Below are 25,902 nucleotides of genomic sequence, written 5' to 3' on the forward strand. Positions count from 1 at the left end.
ACCATTTTGGTATGTCCTTTTGTCCACATACCTTTTCTGACTGATGGAAAGCTCAGTGCAACTTGATGGTCTTATGCCCTGGAGTTCTAGGGCTCTATAAATTTGAGCCTGGGAAAAAGGAGCTATATAGAAGGTGATAGAATATATTCTTCGATGAAAAATTCCTTTCAAAACCCTTGTGGTTCATACCAGAGAATTATTGTACTTGATTAAAAGTGAGGCCAAGAATCCAATTTTTGCATTTTCTCTCTTGCTTGTGTTTTCAACTAATATTGTAGAGCCTTTTATTTACTCAGCCAGATTGACAAGATTATAAATGAGAGCTGTGTGTGGAAGCCTCTAATTTTTCATAAGTAAATGAATTAATTTATCATCGCTGTTGTGTTTTATTGCTGTCTCCATGCCAGACTGCCCTGCTCCTTTCTTCCCCCTTTTGCCTTCTAAACATTGGATCCATGTCATCGTGTTTGACAGGTTTCTGATTCCCCTGTCAGATGCAATTTGGTGCTAATCACATTTCTTTTGCTCAATGTCAATGATGCAAGCCATGCATAATATTCCTGTATGTCCACTCGGTCTCTTGAAGTGCAGCTGGAATATCTTGGGCACTAATCTGATAAAATGCCACATTGAAATGCAAAAATGATGCTTAAGCCCTAAGATAATGTGGTCAGGCAGATGTGCAATAGATAACTGAGGCTAAACTGGTGATCTTTCCTGAGGTTTGATGAATTTTATTTCATTTATGAATATCTCTTTACAAACCTGAGACTATGTAATCAGTGCTGGTTCATTAGACCTTCAGCATTTTTTAATAGAATTCATTCATTGTCCATGTATGAAAGAATGAGGATTATTTTTCCTATTAAAAAGCAAGTTATAGGTAGTTATTTTTAATGTTGAAGAATATTCCTGTCTCAGATCGTGTACTTCATCAAATATATGAAAGTAGCTAACCATTTAGAAAAACCTATTTACAGAATAATGGGCTAGTTTCTAGCCTAGAGGAGATCCCAAACAATAGATCTTTCTTAGATTATTTTAGAGAATCACAGAGTATGATGGGAGGATTTGGGCAGATTTGGGAAGAGGGGATTGTTGATGTGAGGATGTTTTGACACTCAGCAAGGGAGAGAGGAGGTACTCAACAGAGAAGAAACAGCATAATAGTCAGAGGCATGGAGGGGGCGTTGTTCATTGAGGTGGCTGATATTTATTGCGTAAATAAGACTAGGAAAGTAACTCAGGAGCCAATGGAATGGTCATGATTTAGTAGAAAAGAAAGGATAAACTGTTTTTAAAGGCAATTCTGTCATGTTGAAATTTGACTTAAAAAAATTAATAGTGATAAAGGATTACAGAAGAAACCAAAGGGATATCAAATAGGAAATTCTTGAAATAGGACAGATAAGAGATAAGGGCCCAAAGCAAGGACAGTTTTCAGTGGGATTAGAAAAGACATGACACACGTAAGAGGCATTGCTAACTAAAATTTGTAGTTACACACTTGGGTTGGATATGGTGGGTGGGGGATGCTATGGGAAAGGAGAGAAGAAGAAACAAAACTATATTTCCCAGTTTCTAGATGAAATAGAGTGTTTCCGTGTTATGATGCCTTTTATATGAAAAGACCATAAGTATAGGTAGGGTGTGATGATGAAATTAGTTTGGATTATGTGAAATTTGATGTTCCTGTGGGACAAGTAGCAGTGAACAGGAGAGAGATATTTGGTAGTTATTTTCATTCAATAGATTATTGAAATCATAGAAAGAGTTGTAGTTGTTTAGAAGGAGAGCATATAAGCAAAAAGAAGCAACTAAATGATGAAATCTTGAAGTTCAGACTGTATTTAAGGGAAAAAAAAAATTGTACCACAGTGAACTGAGAAAAGACTGAACTAACTAATTATCCAGAGAACAGAAGTATTGTGGTAGCTGGTATGGGGTAGGGGACGGTGAACACTATCAAATTTACTAGAATGCTTAAGCCAGAATACCAAGGAGATATTGTTGAGTGAATAAATATAGAAGGTCTCTCCATTTACAGAATATATACTAAGTATTCAGCAAAAGCCAAGGCAGAATCAGTGGAATGGTAGAACTAGAAAGCACATTATGTTTGGTTGAGGAGTGAATGAATGGTGTGGGACTGCACACAGCTCATGCCGACAGAAGGAATTGGTGGTGAAGAAAAAAGGGAAGAGCATTGGTTTATAGCATCGAGAGCATATAATTACATAAAATGATTCTTAGCTATGCAAACATTCTCAGCGAGGCTGATATTGCCCTCAAGTGAGTAAAAATTGGTTCTTGGAGAGCAAAAAATATCTTAAATTTTACAAAGCCTTGTATCCCAGGAAAGTTCAACCTATCTGGCAAAGTCCTATTCCTCGTGTTTCATTTCTCTTGTTGGGTTTTCTTGGGCATCATAAGAGCAACATCATCTGAATTTGTGGAATCTACACATTGTGTACAAGATTGGGGCTATAAAATTAGGGCAAATATGCAGCTGCAAGTGGAGGGCTTTTGATCTATTGTTAGATCTCAAAGTTGTAACTTGAGAGGTGACTTGTGTCTTCTTGTTAGTGGTTATCTGCTGACTTGTGGATGGTGTATATTTTGTTCCTCAGTGCTTTTGTATGTGACTTGAACTTTGAAAATTAAGGCAATTTATAAATATAAGCTATTATAACTATTAAACTATATATATGTAAGCTGTATATTATTTAATTTTATAAAAATTATTCAACCCACCATTAATTGCATCAAATGTTAAAAAGGATGACAGTATCAGAATGATTATCTTGCTGCCAGTTAAGTTAAAAATTATTTTCTTAAGGAAACAAAAAGCTCAGTTCACTAAAGATATATTTTAAGAACCGATTAAAAAATTTAATAATTTTACTTTTGTTGGAAATATAACAGTTTTGGATGATTTTTAGAAATTTGATTAATTTCTGCATTTATGTAAATTAGTTCCTAAATTTAATTGCAATTTATATGTTTGTTTTATTAAAGATTGTTCAACAAATACAGTTACAAAGCTAAGTTAAATGTTATAAACTTTCTAATTAGACTTATAACTTAAAAAATTTAGTCATTCATAACTGCATTGAATAAAAATTATAAGCTGTATGTTTTTTGTGTATAAAACATAGATATACATACAGTATATAAACAGGTACACAGTATATTAAAATTTCCTGTTGGATGGCAGTTTATAATGTCTTAAATGTCTCCTTAGGGAGACAGTTGTGAATAAAAGGTTGAGAAATACTGGGATAGAGGATTCTTAATATTTTCTGAGTTTTTGTTTCTCTTTCAATTGAACAAGACTTGTGTGAGATTTACTCAATGTTGTGAAACCACTAATAACTAACTTTACTGAAAAACACCTAATCTTTCTGAGGCACAGTGCTTATAGAGGATATACACTTAACGATAAACTTTATACACACAGGTAATTTTGATTCACAGAAAGTGGTGACCACAAGTTCAGAGGTCAAAACATCTAAAATTGTTAAGTTAGATTTTAATGATCTGAACTGAATTTCAGCATAAGCCAGACAGACTTTCTATGGCACTAAGGATGTGCTATCAGTGTATTGTTTGCCTTGGTGATAAAGGACTTGAGTGATATGGCAGGAAAAAACTTACTAAACTCAGAGAGCCTCTGAAAGCCATAACACAGTGGACTATAGCCATTGTTAGTGAAGGAGAATCTTGAGCAACCATATTCCATGAGTCCTGTCTTGAAACAGTTAAAAGGTAGAAAATGTGTGGATTGACTGTTCGACCAAAACAGCAGTCCTTTTGCACATTGGTCTGCAGGGAATTCTCAAAGGGTAGAAAGACTACTCACAGACAACCTGAAGCAAAATCATCTCAGCTTTTCTTGGGGGAAGATGCTTCCATTTCCAAGCTGATGAAAGTGTTAAGAGAGTGAAATATTCCCATGCAATTAATAATGGATCATTGATACCAAATGCTGGTTGCTGCTTGTACCCTGCTTTGGTCTCAGTCATTATATAATTTTAAACTGGCATTCTCAAATAAGTGGGCTTTATTTTCATGTATTCTTTTTTTCTTTGTTTGTTTAGTTTGAACATTCAAAGGGAAAAGTTAAAACCATATAAATTCACAGTAATTTCATATATTAAAAATGTATCAAGATATCAGTTAGGTACTATTAAAGTTATTAAAGTCATTTGTGGTGTTGTATGCAAGGAGAGAAGGTTAGCACTCCCCTTGACAAGGAAGGAAGAGGCTCTCAGGCCTGACAACATGCATATGGTTAAGGCATTGCCACCTACTTCGTGGCATCTAACCACTGTTTTTCTACAAAGCCACAGTCATCAAGACAGTATGGTACTGGCACAAAGACAGAAATATAGATCAGTGGAACAGAATAGAAAGCCCAGAGATAAATCCACGAACCTATGGACACCTTATCTTCGACAAAGGAGGCAAGTAGATACAATGGAAAAAAGACAACCTCTTTAACGAGTGGTGCTGGGAAAACTGGTCAACCACTTGTAAAAGGGATGTTTCAAGAGAACAGCATCGAAACATGTATATTATCTAGGGTGAAACAGATCACCAGCCCAGGTTGGATGCATGAGACAAGTGCTCGGACCTGGTGCACTGGGAAGACCCAGAGGGATCGGGTGGAGAGGGAGGTGGGAGGGGGGATCAGGATGGGGAATATATGTATATCCATGGCTGATTCATGTCAATGCATGACAAAAACCACTACAATATTGTGAAGTAATTAGCCTCCAACTAATAAAAATAAATAAATAAAATTTAAAAAAAAAGAATGAAACTAGAACACTTTCTAACACCATACACAAAAATAAACTCAAAATGGATTAAAGATCTAAATGTAAGACCAGAAACTATCAAACTCCTAGAGGAGACCATAGGCCAAACACTCTCCGACATAAATCACAGCAGGATCCTCTATGACCCACCTCCCAGAATATTGGAAATAAAAGCAAAAATAAACAAATGGGACCGAATGAAACTTAAAAGTTTTTGCACAACAAAGGAAACTATAAGCCAGGTGAAAAGACAGCCCTCAGATTGGGAGAAAATAATAGCAAATGAAGAAAGAAACAAAGGATTAATCTCAAAAATATACAAGCAACTCCTGCAGCTCAATTCCAGAAAAATAAATGACCCAATCAAAAAATGGGCCAAAGAACTAAATAGATATTTCTCCAAAGAAGACATACAGATGGCTAACAAACACATGAAAAGATGCTCATCATCACTCATTATCAGAGAAATGCAAATCAAAACCACAATGAGGTACCATTACACGCCAGTCAGGATGGCTGCTCTCCAAAACTCTACAAGCAATAAATGCTGGAGAGGGTGTGGAGAAAAGGGAACCCTCTTACACTGTTGGTGGGAATGCAAACTAGTACAGCCGCTAGGGAGAACAGTGTGGAGATTCCTTAAAAAAACTGGAAATAGAACTGCCATATGACCCAGCAATCCGACTTCTGGGCATACACACCGAGGAAACCAGATCTGAAAGAGACACGTGCACCCCAATGTTCATTGGAGCACTGTTTACAATAGCCAGGACATGGAAGCAACCTAGATGCCCATCAGCAGATGAATGGATAAGGAAGCTGTGGTACATATACACCATGGAATATTACTCAGCCATTAAAAAGAATACATTTGAATCAGTTCTAATGAGATGGATGAAACTGGAGCCCATTATACAGAGTGAAGTAAGCCAGAAAGATAAAGACCATTACAGCATACTAACACATATATGTGGAATTTAGAAAGATGGTAACGATAACCCTATATGCAAAACAGAAAAAGAGACTCAGATGTATAGAACAGACTTGTGGACTCTGGGAGAAGGCAAGGGTGGGATGTTTCGAGAGAACAGCATCGAAACATGTATATTATTTAGAGTGAAACACATCACCAGCCCAGGTTGGATGCATGAGACAAGTGCTCGGGCCTGGTGCACTGGGAAGACCCAGAGGGAGCGGGTAGAGAGGGAGATGGGAGGGGGCATCGGGATGGGGAATACATGTAAATCCATGGCTGATTCATGTCAGTGTATGACAAAACCCACTACAATATTGTAAAGTAATTAGCCTCCAACTAATAAAAATAAATGAAAAAAAAAGTCATCTGTGAATAGTCTTTTCCAAGATTCAACTCCCTCTTAAATATCTTTTTAAAATCTTTGTGAAAACAGTTATTCAACAGTATCAATCCTCACTGTATGTAGAACTCTGTAATAAAAACATTGAGGATTAAACACATACCCCAGCATTTAAGGAGCTTGAAATTTAATGGAAAAGCTAAAACATACACATTCTTAAAACTATTCACAAACTGAAGTAGGTGAAAATGCAGTGCAAATGATATATGTAAGCATCGAATTAGATTTACAGTAATGGAATGATCAGTCAATGAGGTTAATAAAAGACAACTTCCCAGAAACTGAATACTGAATGGGATTTTCAATGAAGAGAGTATAAATTAGAATAGAAGAAGGAAGAAATTCTGTCATGTATAAAAAAATATTACAGGTAAAAGTATAAGAAAGCCACCAACTGATGCAGATATAGGAATAATAATGTCTTCCCTGAGTAGTAGATAGGTAGAGAACCTTGAAATAAGAATGGCAACATAATTATTCACTACATCTACACCCTGGTAGTTAGAAGTAGTGATAAAGTTGAATTTCCTTTTTTGTGGTATGAAAAAGGAAATAATTGATTTTGATTATTTTATTGAGTATACTGCTTAACTTTGTAGTTGGGGTTGAAACAAATCCCCACTCCCAAATACCTCACTGTACTTTGATATGTAATCTTCATTTATTTTTATATAATTACTGTAACAGAATTGCTTGATTCCAAGGAACATAGCCCAACCCTGGCTACCTCAAACAGCAGGAAATATATTTGAAAACCATGAGTGTTCCTAAAATCAAAGGGAGTCTAAGAACTGAGAATTTACAAATGGGCAGGGAGTTAAGGCAAAGTGAAGAAGCAGTAGTTAAAACTGCTCTTGAGAAGAAATGATCTGGGACTTCCCTGGTGGTCCAGGTGGATAAGACCCAGCACTTCCAATGCAAGGAGCACAGGTTAGATCCCTGGTCAAGGACTAAGGTCACACATGCTACACAGTGCAGCCAAAAAAAAAAAAAAGAAAAAAGTTTAAAATTAAAAAAAGAAAGAAATGATCTAGTCAGAATGCAATTCTGCAATAAGCAAACACTGAGCTTTCTCGTCTTGTGTTACTTCAGTGAGACTGAAGTTCCAGGGGATATTGTTATTACTTGAGCTTTGGTCTTATTACCATCCCTATGCTGTATGGGCTTGCCTGCTGGCTCAGATAGTAAAGAATCTGCTTGCAATGCAGGAGAGCTGGGTTCTATACCTGGGTTGGGAAGATCCCCTGGAGGAGGGCATGGCAACCCACTTCAGTATTCTTGCCTGGAGAATCCTATGGACAGAGGAGCCTGGTGGGCTACAGTCCACGGGGTCACAAAGTGTCAGACACAAGTGAGTGACTAAGCGCACACACATGCTGTACAAGGTCAGAGAGAGTTGCAATATCTAGAATGTTTGTCTTAGGTAATGAGCTCCTGGCACCTGGGTGTGCCTTTCAAGCAAAACAACACACAGGGCAAATCTTGTTGAGAAAATCAGGGGCCTTTTAGGTGTGAGGAATGGATATTGGTTGGCCAAATACTGAGAAATTTCACTCAAGTCTTTGAAACTTGAGTGGTGAAATAGGGACAGTTTTTCCTAGACTCTTTGGCATTAAAAGTAGCCATTTATCAGCTTATTCAAACTATTTTTATATTTGTCAAGTGATTTCTTTTTCTCTAAAGAAGTTCCTAGGTGAAATAGTTCTCCAAGGAAAATAGCACACCCTTCACCACTAAGAATAGAATATGGGTATTACTAATTAAGTCCCAGGTCCAATTATGTTGGTGAAAAGGCCAAGGGACCAAACAGCTAGAAGTCCCAATACAGGGTCATGCCATGTCATGTTTCTACAGAATTTCTTAGCATGTGAGTGCTATCTCTGAAGGCATTTTGTTACTTCTCTCTGAAACAAACCAGGTCTCCATAGCAGATTTTAAGTTTCTTCACTTAGTAATCTGTCTGTTTTGACCACTGAACCCCTTGCTTCCAACACATTCCAGAACCCAAGGATAGATCTTAATTTCTGAATAGTCAATTGTATAGCATAATTTTTAGGTAGTTTTCCCATTACATGAGTGATAAATATGGGTACACATGCCATTCTTTCTATGTTAAATATTACTGTTATATACATTAAAGTTTCTAAACTGTAGCATCTAAACATAAGTGACAAAAGATTTATATCTGTTACCTGAAAGCCAAGCTAACATTGAAATGTTTTCTGTCACTAGAAGGGAGATAATTAATTTCACTAGTATGTTTGGGATTCTTTATTTGAAAAACAGTAGTATTATAATGTAGTCAGAATGATTATTACTGATCCAAAGAAAGTAAAAAAATTTAGATTAAACAGAGGTTGAGTTTTCACCAGTGTTTTATCAGTGAATGCATAGCTCTCTTTAGAAAAAGAATAGCATGTTTTTGGAAATACTGATAAATGAATAACTACAGAATATGCACTGACTAATAATATAATTATATGTTGATATAACTGTATGTATATTTGGAGAATTACTACTCTAGTACTTTGAATTATAATTATAACTTTAAGAACCATATATTATTGGTTTGAGTTGTTATATGAAACCATTCTGTTAGGAGGTATAAGCTCAGCAAGATGTTGTAAGTCGGAAGCTTGGTCACAGGATTTTTCTTTAGCTCATTACTTTTGGTCCTAAGTAACACCTAATAAACCTTTGGAAGCTATGTAGATAAAGCATGAGTAGAAACATATATTGATACATATGTACATGTATATGTAATATATACACACATATTATACATGTGTATCTTTATATATTGAACATGAACTTGGGCAAAAGCCCAGGAGATGATGAGGGACAGGGAAGTCTGCTATGCTGCAGTCCATGGAGTCCTGAAGAGTCTGGCATGACTTGGTGACTGAACAACAACAAAAATGTTTATATATATGTTCTAAAACATAGGTTAGGGTTAAAATCATGTATCCATTATCTCTTGCTACAATAATATTGTGTAATGCATTACCATCAAAATCAGTGATCTAAAACAAGCAGTTTTTCATTGCCAACAAGTCCACAAGTTAGCTGAGAAGTTTGGGTTCTGTCTAGGTTTAGTCAGGTGGGTGAAATAGGCAGATCTGCTCATACCGGCTGTGTTTGTTCACATTTTTGGTAATTATAACTGTCTATTGAGTGATCTAAGATGCCCGTGACTGGAGCAACTGGCTCTTTATGGGATCTTTTACCCCCAGAAGATTAGCCTTTGTTTTCTTAGTAGTGCAAAGTCCAAAGGAACAAGAAGAAACGTGCATGCAGCCTAGACTTAGAACAGCACTTGATTCTGCCAAATTCTACTGAATAAAATAAGTCACAAGGCCAGCTTGGAGTCAGGGAGTAGGAGCATTGACTTTGATGAAGGAGCTCCAAAGTCACAATGCAAATTGAAATGATCCAAGGAGAGGAATCACTGGGGTTATTTTTTTAAAAAATCAATTTACCACAAAGTCTATGTATACACACACACACATACCATAAAACTAAAACTCTGAAAGAGTTTTATAATATCTGGTGTTTTTAAAAAGTCAGCTTCTAAGTCATTTGCAGAACACTCATTCCACGTGCTAAGCAAGGTGATACTCAAAATCCTTCAAGCTAAGCTTCAACATCATGTGAACTGAGAACTTGCAGATGTACAAGCTGGATTTAGTAAAGGCAGAGGAACCAGAGACAATTACCAACATACATTGGATCATAGAAAAAGCAAGAGAATTCCAGAAAAACATCTACTTCAGCTTCTTTGACTACACCAAAGCCTTTGACAGTGTGGATCACAACTAACTGTGGAAAATTCTTTAGGAGTTGGGAATACCAGACCATCTTACCTGCTTCCTGTGAAACCTGTATGCAGGTCAAGAAGCAACAGTTAGAATCAGAAATGGAACAAGGGACTGGTTCCAAATTGGGAAAGGAGTACATCAAGGCTATATATTGTCACCCTGCTTATTTAACTTATAGGCAGAGAACAGAGATATGCATACATTTAACTTATTAAGAGTACATATATTTATTATTAAGAGTACATACATTTAACTCATATGCTGAGTACAGAGATATGCAGCTGACACCACCCCAATGGTGGAAAGTGAAGAGGAATTAAAGAGCCTCTTGATGAAGGTGAAAGAGAAGAGTGAAAAAGCTGTCTTAAAACTCAACATTCAAAGAATGAAAATCATGTCATCTGGTCACATCACTTCATAGCAAATAGATGGAAATATGATGGAAACAGTGACATACTTTATTTTCTTGGGCTCCAAAATCACTGTGGACAGTGACTGCAGCCATGAAATTCAAAGACGCTTGCTCCTTGGAAGAAAAGCGGTGACAAACCTAGACAGTGTATTAAAATACAGAGACATTACTTTGCAGAGAAAGGCCCATATAGTCAAAGCTATGGTTTTTCCTCGTATGGGTGGCTGAGCCTCAAAGAATTGATGCCTTTGAACTGTGGTGCTGAAGAAGACTCTTGAGAGTCCCTTGGACTGCAAGGAGATCAAACCAGTCAGTCCTAAAGGAATTCAACCCTGAATATTCATTGGAAAGACTGATGCTGAATCTGAAGCTTCAATACTTTGGCCACCTGATGTGAAGAGCCAACTCATTGGAAAAGACCCTGATGCTGGGAAAGATTGAAGGCTGGAGGAGAAGCGGGCAACAGAGAATGAGATGGTTGGATGGCATCACCGACTCAATGGACATGAAGATGAGCATGCTCTGGGAAATAGTGAAGGACAGGGACATGCTGCAGTCCATGGGGTCATAGAGAGTTGTACATGACTGAATGACTGAAAAACACAAAATAAAATATCACTTTTGGACAGGAGGTTCATGAAAGGTCAGCCTCATCATCTAAGTGCCATAGTTGAGTGAGGATTCCAACCCAAAGAGGGAGAAAAGAACTTTGCTTAACTTTGAGGTCAGTGAACTGTGGACAGATCAACTTACTCTTTTCTTCTCTATCTCTTTTGGGAACCTATCTTCAGCTTTTTAATTCTCTCCTCCTTCAACAATAACAGTGATTAGAGAGGAATGCCTGAGATTGTAACTGGTTAAGTGACCAACTGGAGCAGCTAAGCATGATATAGTCTTCACCCATGCAGTGTTTCTTAGATGCAAATATTCAGCTTTGAAATTGGGAATTGACCTACATGGTCTCTGTCCTGGCTGCCTTTTTATGATGGAGACATTTGATTATTGTTCTAATATCTGCAACTGATCCCAGCTCACTAAATCCCCATCCTCCTGGTCAATGGCTGCCTCACACAACTGGTTAGCTTGATCAGAATACTTAACTTTTTAGTGATCCTACACTCAACCAAAAATATTTTCCAGAAGATTAAATGGACTTCTTCTCAGTAAACGTCTGAGAAGAATTTGATTATAATAAAATATGTCTATGTGTACCATGGGCTTCCCAGGTGGCACTAGCGATAAGAACGCACCTGCCAATACAGGAGACATAAGAGACACAGGCTCAGTCCCTAGGTCAGGAAGATCCTCTGGAGGAGGAAATGGGTAATCCCCTGTAGTTTTCTTGCCTGGAGAATCCCAAGGAACGAGAAGCTTGGTGGGCTACAGTCCATCCCGTCGCAAAGAGTCAGATACGACTGAAGCGACCTAGCATGCATGCATGCTTATCATAGGTGGATGATTTGTTTTGGGAAGAATCTATACTGTTGTCTGAATAAAAGCATCAGGATCTTATTGGATCAAATAACACACTAACGGATACAATAACATTTAATTGACAATGAATGCTAAAGATTTCTGGCAATCTAAGCTTCAAACTTGCCAATATTAACAACTTGAAGAGTGGATCAAAATAGCTCATTTGTTGTTCCTTCATATTAAAATAGCGTATTATTTTATACTAACTAAATTTTATAAAAAATAAGTTAGAAATGACTGAGAACCTGTTTTTAAGTATTAAAATGAAACAAATACTCTTTCTGGGTTAAATTTTTATACTGAATTATATTTTCCAGCAAGGGTGAGACTATGCAGCAATCTTTGGAGATTAAAATAACTTGAACTGAATAAAAATTATTTCCCTTTGAGTTTATAGATTATCAGAAGATCAGCTAAATGAGAAACTTAAATATGGTTCTTCCCCAGGACATGGGCATTTGGAAGAAAGTTCCTCTCCCTAGAATGCTGGCAAAAGAGAAAATGAAAACAAATGTTGCATCTCAGCTCATAAGACATAATTGTTTTTCTTATTCTCTATTTTGACTACCCCAGACAACTTAATTCTTCCCAAATCCGACTCTAACCCTACTCCTATTATGGTTAGCAGAATGACATTAACTTTTAATTTGCTGAGAATATTGAGGCTACCCAAGTTTAGCTTTCTTAATTCCCCCATCCCTGGACATGAAAATCTCGGTTTGTTTTCATGTGCTTCTATTTACTGTGTCTGACTAAGAAATAGTCTTCCACTTTGCCAAACCTGACTCTTTAATTTCTGGTTTCAATCACAATCCCCCATCTTCTTGAGTCTCTGGTACTTTTGTTCAAACAATTATATTTTTCTTAGAGTTTACTAAAGAAATATAAGCAATGATATTTTCCTAAAAAGAGTTTGAAAACTCTTTTGTTTCTAATTCCTCTTTATATGTGGTTTCTTCTCCCTGTTACTTACAGACATGCTCAGTTTTTCTTTATATTTTAAAAAGGAAACCTGTGCAGTCTTTTAAATTCCATGTTGTTTTGATCCTTTTCACTTCCTTTATGAAGTTCTGGAGTATTTTGTGCTCACCAGCTCAACTTTTCTTTATCTCCCATTCTCTCCTTAATTCAATAACCCAACCTTCAGTTTCCATGGCTGCTCCCTCAACCCTTTAGGAAAACTACCTCTTTAAAATACTCATTCACCATAAAGTGGTTGAATCCTGTGACTTATCTTTAGACTCTTATAACCCTCACCTCATTTACCATATTTTCTTTCTGAAGCTCTAGCCTCCAATCACTTCTGGACTCAACAACTATCTAGTGCTCCCAACTGCTTCTTCAGATGGTTCTCTTTATTGACTGGCTCCGGTTCCCTTGTTTTCATCTCCTTGGTCAATCAGTTCAGTTCAGTTCAGTCGCTCAGCAGTGTCTGACTCTTTGCAACCCCACGGACTGTAGCACAGCAGGCCTGCCTGTCCGTCACCAACTCCTGGAGTTTACTCAAACTCATGTCCATTGAGTCGATGATGTCACCCAACCATCTCATCCTCTGTCATCCCCTTCTCCCACCTTCAATCTTTCCCAGCATCAGAGTCTTTTCCAATGAGTCAGTACTTCGCATCAGGTGGCCAAAGTATTGGAGTTTCAGCTTCAACATCAGTCCTTCCAATGAACACCCAGGACTGATCTCCTTTAGGATGGACTGGTTGGATCTCCTTGCACTCCAAGGGACTCTCAAGAGTCTTCTCCAGCACCAGAGTTCAAAAGCATCAATTCTTCGGCATGCAACCTCCTTTATAATCCAACTCTCATATCCATACATGACTTCTGGAAAAACCATAGCTTTGACTAGACAGATCTTTGTTGGCAAAGTAATGTCTCTGCTGTTTAATATGCTGTCTAGGTTGGTCATAACTTTCCTTTTAAGGAGCAGATGTCTTTTAATTTCATGACTGCAGTCACCATCTGCAGTGATTTTGGAGCACCCCCAAAAATAAAGTCAGCAACTATTTCCATTGTTTCCCCATCTATTTGCCATGAATTGATGGAACCAGATGCTATGATCTTAGTTTTCTGAATGTTGAGCTTTAAGCCAACTTTTTCCCTCTCCTCTTTCACTTTCTTCAGGAGGCTGTTTAGTTCCTCTTCACTTTCTGCCATAAAGGTGGTGTCATCTGCATATCTGAGGTTATTGATATTTCTCTCAGCAATCTTGATTCCAGTTTGTGCTTCATCCAGCCCAGCATTTCTCATGATGTATTCTGCATAAAGTTAAATAAGCAGGGTGACAATATACAGCCTTGATGTACTCCTTTTCCTATTTGGAACCAGTCTGTTGTTCCATGTCCAGTTCTAACTGTTGCTTCCTGACCTGCATACAGATTTCTCAATAGCCTATCCTAATTCTCTGCTTTTCATATTACTATAAACTTTTCTGAAAATTAAGTTTAATCCTTGCATATCTATTTTATCACCTCAAATAAATTGTGAAGGCCTTTAACAACAGAGATGACATCTCATATGTGTTTGTTTTCTTGTTCTAACAAAATAAGCAAAGTTCTCTCAGTTGATGACATGGTCTTTGATTAGGAGCATTTGCATTTTTTGGTTGGACGCTAATGAAAGGAATGGCTTAGCTTTAACATAGAGCCAAAGCAGAAATGGTAGATCTCCAACTACATTTATGTTTACAAATTAAGAGCAGGGAGGAGAGTGTAAGATGCATTGAGAAAGTAGTGTTACATACATATACTACAGTGTAAAACGGATAGCTTGTAAGAAACTGCTGTTGACACAGGAGCCCAGCCTGGGGCTCTGTGATGGCCTAGAAGGGTGGAATGAGGCAGGGTGGAAGGCTTGCGAGGGAGGGGTATGTATATATACGTATGTGTGTATATATATACACACGTATATAGTTATGATTCACATTGTTGTACCACAGAAACCAAGACGAAATTGTAAAGCAATTATACTCCAATTAAAAAACAAATTTAAAAAATGAATTTTGTAAAGAGTATCCTGGAGACAAACAGCCTTACTTCAAAACCAATTCCAATATATAAACTCTTGAAATGTCAAATTTCTTCACTATTTTAAGGTTCTCTTTCTTTTCTGTAAAATAGAGATAATCGTGGCATATACTATTGGTGTTATTGAGATTATCCTTGAAAAGCTCTTAGCACAGTGCCTGGCACAGAGAGGATAGCCAATAAATGTTCAGCAGGTCAATTTTCTGATCAATTTAGGAGTATTCATTGGGGGATTTGAGGAAAGCCCATTTAACTGTAGTTTATTTTAAAATTATATATCACCTTGAGATTTTTCTATAGATTGGGTTTGAAAACTTTACAATATGAAATGGTCATTATTTTTCTTATAATAGAGGATATAATTTACTTTGAATCATACAATGACGTAAAGGCTTGGGAAGATTTTTTTTTTTTCCTCTGAAGAAACAAAATAATACTGGCAAGTTTTCCAGCTTTTGTTACCTTTCCAAGACCTTTTAGGTACTATAGACCTGATCTAGCTACTAAACCTATTTTTGGACCAATGGCTTTGGTTGATTCATTTCAATCCCTTTTGAGCTATACAAATTTTGGTAAATAAAAGTCATGAAGTGAAAAAGGAATTTCAATCAGGTTGCTAAATTTTCAAAAAGAGTTAATTTGTACCTCACTTTGCCTGTCATTTTAGAACATATGAATCTGTTGCAGATACCCAGAATCAGCACTTTTTTTTTAATGTTTGATTATAAAAACAGTATTTAATTCTAGAGCTGCAAAAATCTTATGACATTCGATGTTGGAGGGAGACATCCTGATAAATATGTATTTCACCCCTTTATCTGGATTTGCTAAATCTAGTCTTGTATCCTTGTAGGTCAAGAGGTAAGCTATTGATCTAAGTAATATCTTAACGACCTTTTAATATTTGTGTATTTAATAGATCACAGTGTAGTATGATATAATGTTTCAGTAGGGAGGATGATATAGAAAATTTTAAAGCAGTTTTTATACCCCCTTTAAAAATCATAACTCAAAGACATTTTTCAAGCTTGGATGGGAGACATTCTTGTCATCATCTAAATTTTAATTTTAGAAAGTATCATCCACAGTACTTTGTTTCATCTCTTTCATGATCCTAATGTCTGATTCTTTTTTCCTTTAAACCAGGAAATAAATGATTTTTCTTAAGTTCTCCAGAGGAAAAAAAAATTACCATCTGTCTTTAATGTCTCCCTCTGTTCAGTTTTCATTCTAAAATTTTATTTTGCTTATGAGCAAGTGCCACTTTTCTGTAAAGTGGGAGAGACATGATTTCTTACTTGAAAATATTTTATTCTTTCTGTGTATAATAGATACTCACTGAAGTGTATTTGCTGATTGTACAAAAAATGAAATTTAAGTGACAAAAGGAGAATAGCAATCTTAATTTTGTCATGAAAGAATACATTTTTAACTAAGTTAATATTCTTTAACTGAAAGTTACATGGTTTATACCAGTTTAGCATTATCTATTTTGTGATTGACAACAAGAACAACAAAAGATCAAGAGAATAAGCAAACAAGCTTCAGACTGAGAGAAAATGTTTGTGAAAGACACATCTGATAAAGACCTTTTGACCAATATATGTAAAGAACTCTTGAAAATCTTCAGGAAGAAAACAACCCAATTAAAAAGTGGGCCAAAGACCTTAACACATTAGCAAAGAAGATACAGAGATAGCAAATAAGCATGTGAGAAGATGCTCCACCTCATGTATCACGAGAGAAAGGCAGGTTAAAATAACACTGGGCTATCATTGCACACTTATTAGAATGGCTGACCTCTGAAACACAGAACCCCAAATGCAGAGAAGAATGTGAAGAGGGAAGAACTCTCAATATTTACTGGTGGAAATGCAAAATAGTATAGCTACTCTGGAAGACAATGTTTCTTCCAAAACTAAGCATAGCTTTTACCAAAGATCCAGCGATGTTACTCCTTAGTATTTATCCAAAGAAATTGAAAACTTCTGTCCACACAAAAACCTGCACACAGATGTTTACAGCAGCTCATAACTACCACAACTAGGAAACTGCCAAGATGCCTTGAATTCAGTAGGTGAATGGGTTAGTAATAAACTGGTACAGCTAGACAGTTAAAGATTATTCGACTCTAAAGAGAGCTATCAAGCCATGCAAAAACATGGAAGAACTTCAAATGCATACTATTGAGAGAAAGAAACCAATCTGAAAAGGACATTTTACTGTGTGCTGTATGATTCCAACTGGATGACATTCTGAAAAAGGCCAAACTATGGAGACAGTAGAAAGATCAGGAATTGGAGAGGGGATGGATGCATAAAAAGGCAGAGCACAGAGGATTTTGACTGCAGTGAAAGTACTCTGTATGATGCTGTCAGTTCAGTTCAGTTCAGTTCAATCGCTCAGTCATGTCCGACTCTTTGAGGCACGCCAGGCCTCCCTGTCCATCACTAATTCCCGGAGTTTACTCAAACTCATGCCCATCGAGTCAGTGATGCCATCCAACCATCTCATCCTCTGTCGTCCCCTTCTCCTCCTGCCCCCAACCACTCCCAGCATCAGGGTCTTTTCCAACGAATCAACTCTTTGCATGAGGTGGCCAAAGTATTGGAGTTTCAGCTTCAACATCAGTCCTTCCAATGAACACCCAGGACTGATCTCCTTGAGGATGGACTGGTTGGATCTCCTTGCAGTCCAAGGGACTCTCAAGAGTCTTCTCCAACACCACAGTTCAAAAGCATCAATTTTTCGGTGCTCAGCTTTCTTCAAAGTCCAACTCTCACATCCACACATGACCACTGGAAAAACCATAGCCTTGACCAGACGGACCTATGTTGGCAAAGTAATGTCTCTGCTGTAGCAATGGATAAATGCACGTCATTCCAAATAGGATGGAGAATACTGAGTAACCCATAATGTCAACTGTGGACTTGTGGTAATTATGGCGCATCATGTAAGTTTATCAGTGGTAACAAACATATCAGCATGGGGCTGAACTTGTTTGCTAAGGAGAGAAGCGGTGCATTTGTGGGGGTAGAAACTATAGGGAACATTTTTGTATCTTCCCCTCAGTTCTGCTGTGAACCTTAAACTTCTGTAAAGAAAAAAATCATTAAAAGCATGTTTATCAAAGGGAAGGTAGAGTAAATAAACACATAACTAAAACATATCTGATCTTATCCTAAAAGATCTGTAGTTAAATCTGTGCTTTTGATGTTTACATTTAGTCCATAATATTTTATTAAGGGGCTTACACTTCCTGTTTGTCAGGCTGTTGTTACTGGTGGTGGTACCTTCAAGGTGATGCAGCTATTTTTGTTCCTAGTTTGTTTGCCTTGTGAAGAATAATTGTACTGCTTGTGCATGATTAAATTACTAAAAGTTGTAAATCCTGTATGGTGAAGTTCAAGGCTCTCAAGCCATGAGATCCTCTAATTGATCCATCTCAAGCCTCTTAGCATGATTTTAGGTTAAGTGTGGACTGCTCTAAGGTGTCTGTAGGGGACAGTACTTGAAGTATTTTAAATGAATAGCTGTTTTCATCATTAGAATTAATAGCATTTATAGGACTCTGTTATGTTGTGTATATCTGCCTGGAGTAAAATTACTTTCTAAGCTATAGATAAATGAAACTTACCAAGAAACTCTTAAAAAAGAGTAGAATATTGGCTGATGAAAATTGTGTGGGTTTAGGGATCTAAAGCCATAATTAATTTACAGTTGATTTTAATTGATGACACCCTGATATATCAGAGGTTCTTTAATTAAGAAATAACAACGTAGGCAGATTGGAATATTGGTAATTGGAACTAGAGGAGGTGTAACTAATGAAGTGTAGCTTTATTAAATGTTTTGTTCATTTTATAGAAAACATTATGTAGAACTGATTAACAATTATCTTTCACTTAAAAGAAACACTGATATTTGGAGGATTTAGATTATTTATTTGAAAATATGTGCTGTGTTAGAAATAATGGTTGTGGCTGTGAATCTCCAAATTGCTTTTAATGTTGTACGTGGACTACTAACCCCCCACGCTTTATTATAAGCTATCAGAGTTCATCTTTTAGTGACTTTTGGTCCAAACCTACATTTAATAAATGGCTCTGCATTGTAAAATTTCCAGTGTAGCTTGTCAGATCTCTTGCATCTGCTCAGCATCTCACTAAGAGTTTCATCTGTTTTATTATGTCTCTAATGTCATTCCCTAGAATGATAAGTGTCTGAAAAATGACATAGATTGTAATTTGCAGTATTACCTTTGCTGTTGCAGATTACTCTCCCTTATAATTACAGCTTACACAAAAACCTGCTTGATACTTCCTTGTGTCAGAGTAATAATACCTTGTATTTATGCAATCTTTTCTCTTGTGAGCTCCAAGCACTATTATAGGCACTCTTGTTAATTGTCATGACATTCCTATGAGCAAAGCAGATGGTTGCAGAAAGGGAGGCCGAAGTATAACAAGGTTAAATGACTTGCCTAGGGTAAAGCCATAATCAGTGACATTGATGGGAAGAAATCCAGGTCTCCGAATTCTAGACCAGTTTTCTGTCTTCTGCATCACTTTGCCTCCAAGTTTTTTACTCATGACATCTGTTTCCATCATTGTCATGCTGTTAATTACTTAATATCATTTTACTGCAAGATTAGCTAAAGGGAACAGATACGGCTCTGAGTGTTTAAAAATATGTTTAATGCAGCATGACAGATAGAGTGACACTTCATGGGGAGGCTAGAGAGAATGATTTTTATGGGATTTTGGTTGTTTGATGAGTATCACTAGTTTCAGGGCTCCTGGAGGTACAGGCTTACCTAAATGGTGCTTTCTGAGTGATGAAAATGCCTAAAGTTATTGGTCTAGTTTTCCTATGTGCATCAGTTGAAGCAAAACATGACTAATTAGTTGATTACTGGATTATACTATTTATTCAGTGAAGTGCCCGCTGAATTAGCAAATATGTCTTTTTATGCTCAATTATCCACATGTATAGTCAGTGTTTTGAAGCTTGAGAAATGTATATTTAAAACTTATTTTATTAAAATGTAGATGAAATTGCAACCCATTAGCCATGCCTTTTTAAATGTGTGTGTGTGTGTGTGTGTGTGTGTGTGTGTGTGTGTATTCTATTTCTTTCTACATTGAGGTCTGAAACTGTAAATCTTATCTGGATATTCCATATCACATTCCTCTGAATGAAGGATACAGTTTGAAAGTAAAATGGGACCTGGGGTGGATATTTATTAGTTTGCTTTTTCAGAGGTCTTTAGTGGCAGGACAAAAAACTTGAAGGCTATATCCATCAAAGTTTTCCCATGATGTTTGGGTCTAATATATATGAGTCATTGACTAAATAGTAGAAAGAACTGATTTAATTGTTCTGACCATAGATTTATTGACAATGAAGTATAATTTGGTGACCAGTAGATCTTATTATTTTTACCCTCTTGCCCTTGTTTAGAAAGCCTCATTTATTATGTGATGCTTGATTATAACCCAGTAATCAGATTTCTATTAATCACTTTTATTCCACATTTTCACTTTTTTTCCTTCATTCACTATTTTTCGTATTTTCTCATATACATGTATTTTTAATGTTGTTTGTTCTGTTCACAAGGTCACCATGTCTCTGGTGTTGACTTTCTGAAAATATGTTAAAATGCATTCTAAAAATACAGACTCAATTGTATCTTTCTCTTCTTTTAGGAAGTAGGCTTTTTTTTTTTTTTTTGTAAAGGATGTCACATGTTTGTTGTTTAGCTTCTGTCTTGTCCGACTCTGTGACCCCATGGACTGTAGCCCATCAGGCTCCTCTGTGCCACAGATGTTATCATGTGTTATCATGTTACCATGTTACATGTTATCATGTGTAACTGATGTATATTCTTTAGAAATAAGCTACTTCTCCAGCCACAGGCCTTTATCATTTAAACTATAATGTCTGTAATACCTTGAGTGTCTGTAATTTGAAGGAAACTTCTAGTTTCTCTGGTTTAAAATAACAGCAGTGGTATAGTTTTCATAATTCTGTGATTACTGGTTGTAAAGTAATAGTTGATTATAGGTTATTACAAGGCTTACAAAATTCAGAGAAAGACCCAATTAAAAACAAATTTCGAAGTATTTAATACTGAGTATACACAGTGTACTAGTTTCCAGGAAGGCCATCAATGTAGCTTTTATTTTCTAAGCAGAAAGTAGGATTTTGCTGAGGATATTCTTCGGGGATTATTGTATTAATAGATATTCTGTCTCACTGGTCTGGTTCCAGAGTGCTCCAGGAGTAAGGGACTGCATGCTTTGTGACCGTTCAGCCTCAAGTCCCAGGACAGAGATCTACGGCACGGCCCATGAGAGCCGTGCATGCCCTGCTTCACGCTCTGAGCCTACTCAACTAATACTCTTCCTGGGCCACGTGCCATATGGTCTGGGAGTCACAGTAGAAACAGTTGGTGACTTCTCTGTTTATTAGGAGCAGTCATGTCTGAGTGAGGTAGATTCTTCAGTTTTCTCTTCATCCATGATTTTGAAACAATGCATGGCTTATACAGAAACTGATGAAGGTAAAGTTTCGTAGATTGTCTACTACAATATTAAATTATCATCATTCTTCCTTCTCATGTGCCTTGGACTGTCTACTCTGGCATCTTTCTTTTTTCCTCTTGCTTTTTAAAATATTACAGTACTTAGAATTCACAAGATTACAAATACTGTGCCTGTCTTATTTAATTCTAGTAATTTTTCTGAAAATTTATTTTATTGTTCTAATTTTACAGATGAAGAAGCAAAGGTTTAGATATCTTAGAAATGTGCCAAACTGTGAAAGCTAATGTGGTATCTATCATTCTGTCATTTTCGAGATTGCACCCAAGTACTGCATTTTGGACTCTTTCGTTGACTACGAAGGCTACTTTGTTTCTTCTTCTTGCCCATACTAGTAGATGTGATGGTCATCTTAAATAAATTCGCCCATTCCAGTCCAGTTTTAGTTCACTGATCCCTAAAATGTAGATGTTCACTTTTGACATCTTCTGTTCGACTACTTCCAATTTACCTTGATTCGTGGACCTAACATTCCAGGTTCATGTGCAATATTGTTCTTTACAGCATCAGACTTTACTTCGATCACCCGTCACATCCACAACTGTGCATTGTTTTTGCTTTGGCTCCATCTCTTCATTCTTTCTGAAGCTATCTCTCCACTCTTCTCCAGTAGCATATTGGGAACCTACCGACCTGGGAGTTCATCTTTCAGTGTTATATCTTTCTGCCTTTTCATACTGTTCATGGGGTTCTCAAGGCAAGAATACTGAAGTGGTTTACCATTCGATTCTCCAGTTTTGTCAGAACTCTCCACCATGACCCGTCTGCCCTGGGTGGCCCTACACGCTATGGCTCATGGTTTCATTGAGTTAGACAAGGCTGAGATTCATGTGATCAGTTTGGTTAGTCTTCCGTGATTGTGGTTTTCATTGTGTCTGCCCTCTGATGGAAAAGTGGCTTGTGGAAGCTCTCTAATGGAAGGGACTGGCTGTGGAAGAATCTGGGTCTTATTCTGATGGGCAGGACCATGCTCAGCAAATCTTTGATCCAATTTTCTGTTGACGGGTGGGGCTGTGTTCTCTCCCTGTTGTTTGGCCTGAGGCCAATCTATGGTAGTGGTAATGGCGACCTTCTTGAAGCTCCAGTCCTTTGGGACGTGATGTGAAGAACTTACTCCTTTGAGAAGATCCTGATGCTGGGAAAGATTGAAGGCAGGAGGAGAAGGGGATGACAGAGGATAAGATGGTTGGATGTCATCATCAACTCGGTGGACATGAGCTTGAGCAAGCTCTGGGAGTTGGTGATGGACAGGGAAGCCTGGCATGCTGCAGTCCATGGGGTTGCAAAGAGTCAGACACAACTGAGTGACTGAACTCGACTGAATATGATATCAAGTCAGGATTTGAACTGAGGATTTTCTGACTTCACATCCCAAACCCCTAACCACTGACATAAACTGCTTATTGTTTGCTTTAGTGTGAGTTTTAAAAATACATTTATTATGTTTCAAGTTTCATTTGAGTAGCTACATGAGACTTTATCCTCAGAGAGGTAAATAAGCTACAGTGTTGATTTTTAATGTTGTCATATTGGTATATATATATATATATATATATATATATATATATATATATATAGTTTGATAAATCAAAGAAAGAATTAAAAGTACAGGAACTGCTAAAAAACAAAACAAGAATGCAGGAATGTAGCATCTGAGAAAGTTCAGTTCAGTTCATTCGCTCAGTCTTGTCCGACTCTTTGCGACCCCATGGAGTATAACTCTCTGGGCTTCCCTGTCCATCACCAAAGGTAAACACTTATAAGTAAAACTAGTAGTTAATATGTGTTATGCTGTACAAGATGACAGGTATTATAATAATATTATATTCAGTCATGACTAGTCAAAGGGTTTAGGTAATATTCTCAAGACAAGAAGTGAATATGCTCACTGCTTGAATAATTTGTGCAAAGTCATGTAAACTAAAGCTTTCTGGGGCCCCTGATAACTTTCTGGTTTGTAAAGGAGCCACTACCATAGATGATGCCAGGATCAGGGTAAAGAGAGGCTGTGACTTGCTCATGTTACTCTTGACTGAATATATTTGTTTTTCTATAATTTGCTGTTTTTCCCCCTTCGATTGCTTCCATATGCTGACTCTTTCCCACCTTTTTGTTGTTGTTGTTGTTGTTAATAAATAGATGTATTTGTATCATCATTGCCCTCCCCATCCATTCATCTTTGGTACTTGACACCCTAGTTTCTTGGGTCTCTTTTCTGGAGAGATTGCAAGTGTGTATTTGCATGTTCTTCTTAATGATTGTTTTCTTTGTCATCTTAATGGTAGTGGTAGCGGGTGTGTGACATTCTGCCATTTGCTGGGGTGCCCAGGATTAACCAGCTTCATAAAAGACTGTGTAAGCTTTTAGGTGCCATCACCCAAGACATTACCACCAAAAAGTTAAGCAGGACCCTGATTCTTGAAATATGTCATTGCTGCTTCCTAAATATGCCTTCCTGATGAGTATGTGTCAGTCCAACTGCAGAGCTGTTGTGGGACCTGCAGATTCTTCCTTAGCCAGGAGTACATGAGCGTCCTCTATGGCTGTTACCAGCTGTGACAGTCTCCGTGGCTTGATCTATTCTTTGTCCTTATTTTAACTTCTTTTTATTTATTTTCATGATAGTGAGACTATATAGGCAATTTCGTACATTTAAAATCCTGGGTCCCCAAATATGTAAATTCTAGTTCTCCTTTGTAATTACAAAGTAGAGCAATTTCAATTTTAAGAAGTTTCTCTTTGGGGAATCTACCCTTTTGCAAAGATAGCTTGGTTAAAAAATTCAATGTCATCGTCAAAATTAGAACGAGTGGAAAAATTCTTGTAATAGAGATACTTGAGAGAAACTCACTGTGTGAGTCCCAGGCCTGCCCTCAGATTTTGCATGTTATTATCATTGCTCTGTGCCAGGAGAAGACGAAAATGATACCTGATAGCTTTTAGAGTCTTGTCCATTTTCTGTCTGGATCTAGATTTTTTAAAATAAACTGTTAAGTTAGAAATATTAAATAAATCATTGTACCCTCCTGTGATCTGAATGTCAGTTTTGGATGAAATAATAACACATCAAATAGCTTGCCCTGCACTTAGAGTGAGATCCACAGTCTTTTCACCCAATCTTCCGTGGGCCCGGAAGGCCAGGCTTCTCCAGCCACTTTCTGCATCACTTTTCTCTTGCTCACTGCGTTCCACCTGCACTGTCTTTGTCGGTGCTTTTCCTGCAAACCAAGGCCTCATTGTCCTAAGGGCTATTGCACGTGCTATTTCCTCTGCCTGGAATTCTCCTCCAGTACTCTCTTGCTTTTCCAAGCCCTCCATCATCTTTTAGCTCTCACTTTTAATACCCTTGCTTCAGAGAGGTCTTCTTTGACTAATTCCCCCAGCTCCTCGGACTTGTTAATCAATCTTATAGCTCCTTACACATTTCCTTTGTAGCACTTATAAAATTGTATGATTTTATTTTTGTCTTATGCCTCTCTTGTTCAAGTAGATTAGTGCTTCTCAACCATGACTGTGCAGTGAAGTGACCTGGCATCCTAGACATGCTGAAACAGAGGCTGGAGCTTGATCATCAGTATTTCTCAAACAGTATTCACATGATTCTGATGTGCGCCCAGGGTTGAGAACCACTGGGCCTGCTCAGAAGCAACACAAAGGCGAGGGTGATATACACTGACCAGTGGGTATACCCATGGCCTAGCACAGTGCCTTGCATACGGAGTGTAATACATGGTGTGTAAGGTATGAATAAGGCCCAGCCAAATTAGTTATAACCACCACAGTCAAGTATGTAACCACGCCCCTCTGTGGATGGAATTCTCGAGGCAAGAATACTGGAGTGAGGAGCTATTCCCTTTCCAGGGGATCTTCTCGACCCAGGGTTCAAACCCAACTCTCCTGAATTGCAAGTGGATTCTTTACCATTTGAGCCACCAAGGAAACCCACATATAACTACCACAGTCCTCTAAATCAAAAATGTTAGAAAGTTGTCTTTTTAAAAATACCTCATGTAAGAGTAATGCCAGAGTCTTTCTCCATTCACCCAAATAAAATGAAAGAATGGATGATATATTGTTTCCAAATGGGGATGGCATTGCCCTTCAGAAGGACTGTTGAACTGTAGAACAGATCCCTAGAAGGCAAGTGGTGAAATTTAGGACAGTATGTTGCAGAAGTCTTCCATTCAGTATGTCTATGCTTAAATAAACCAACAAAGTAACAGCATAATCAAGAGATTATGCTGTAAAAATAAATATCATGTTCTGCTTTTATATTTAAAAATTAACCTTTGTGATATGTATATCATTTCAGAAATTAAAATAATTTATTTTAACAAGGTCTCATCATTATTTTTAAAAG

The 25,902-nt window shown here is 37.2% G+C and overlaps 1 protein-coding gene and 1 non-coding gene across 3 annotated transcripts in view; both read left to right on the forward strand.

Moving 5' to 3' along the window:
* PARD3B (par-3 family cell polarity regulator beta) overlaps positions 1-25,902 on the forward strand; it is a 1,140,410-nt gene that overhangs the window by 433,429 nt on the left and 681,079 nt on the right. The window lies entirely within an intron of this gene.
* LOC139032273 (U6atac minor spliceosomal RNA) lies at positions 4,214-4,339 on the forward strand. The gene has a single exon (XR_011484809.1). It is a non-coding gene; the product is annotated as a U6atac minor spliceosomal RNA (small nuclear RNA).

This window comes from Odocoileus virginianus, chromosome 30 (genome assembly GCF_023699985.2).
Source record: "Odocoileus virginianus isolate 20LAN1187 ecotype Illinois chromosome 30, Ovbor_1.2, whole genome shotgun sequence".
Classification (NCBI taxonomy): Eukaryota; Metazoa; Chordata; class Mammalia; order Artiodactyla; family Cervidae; genus Odocoileus; species Odocoileus virginianus.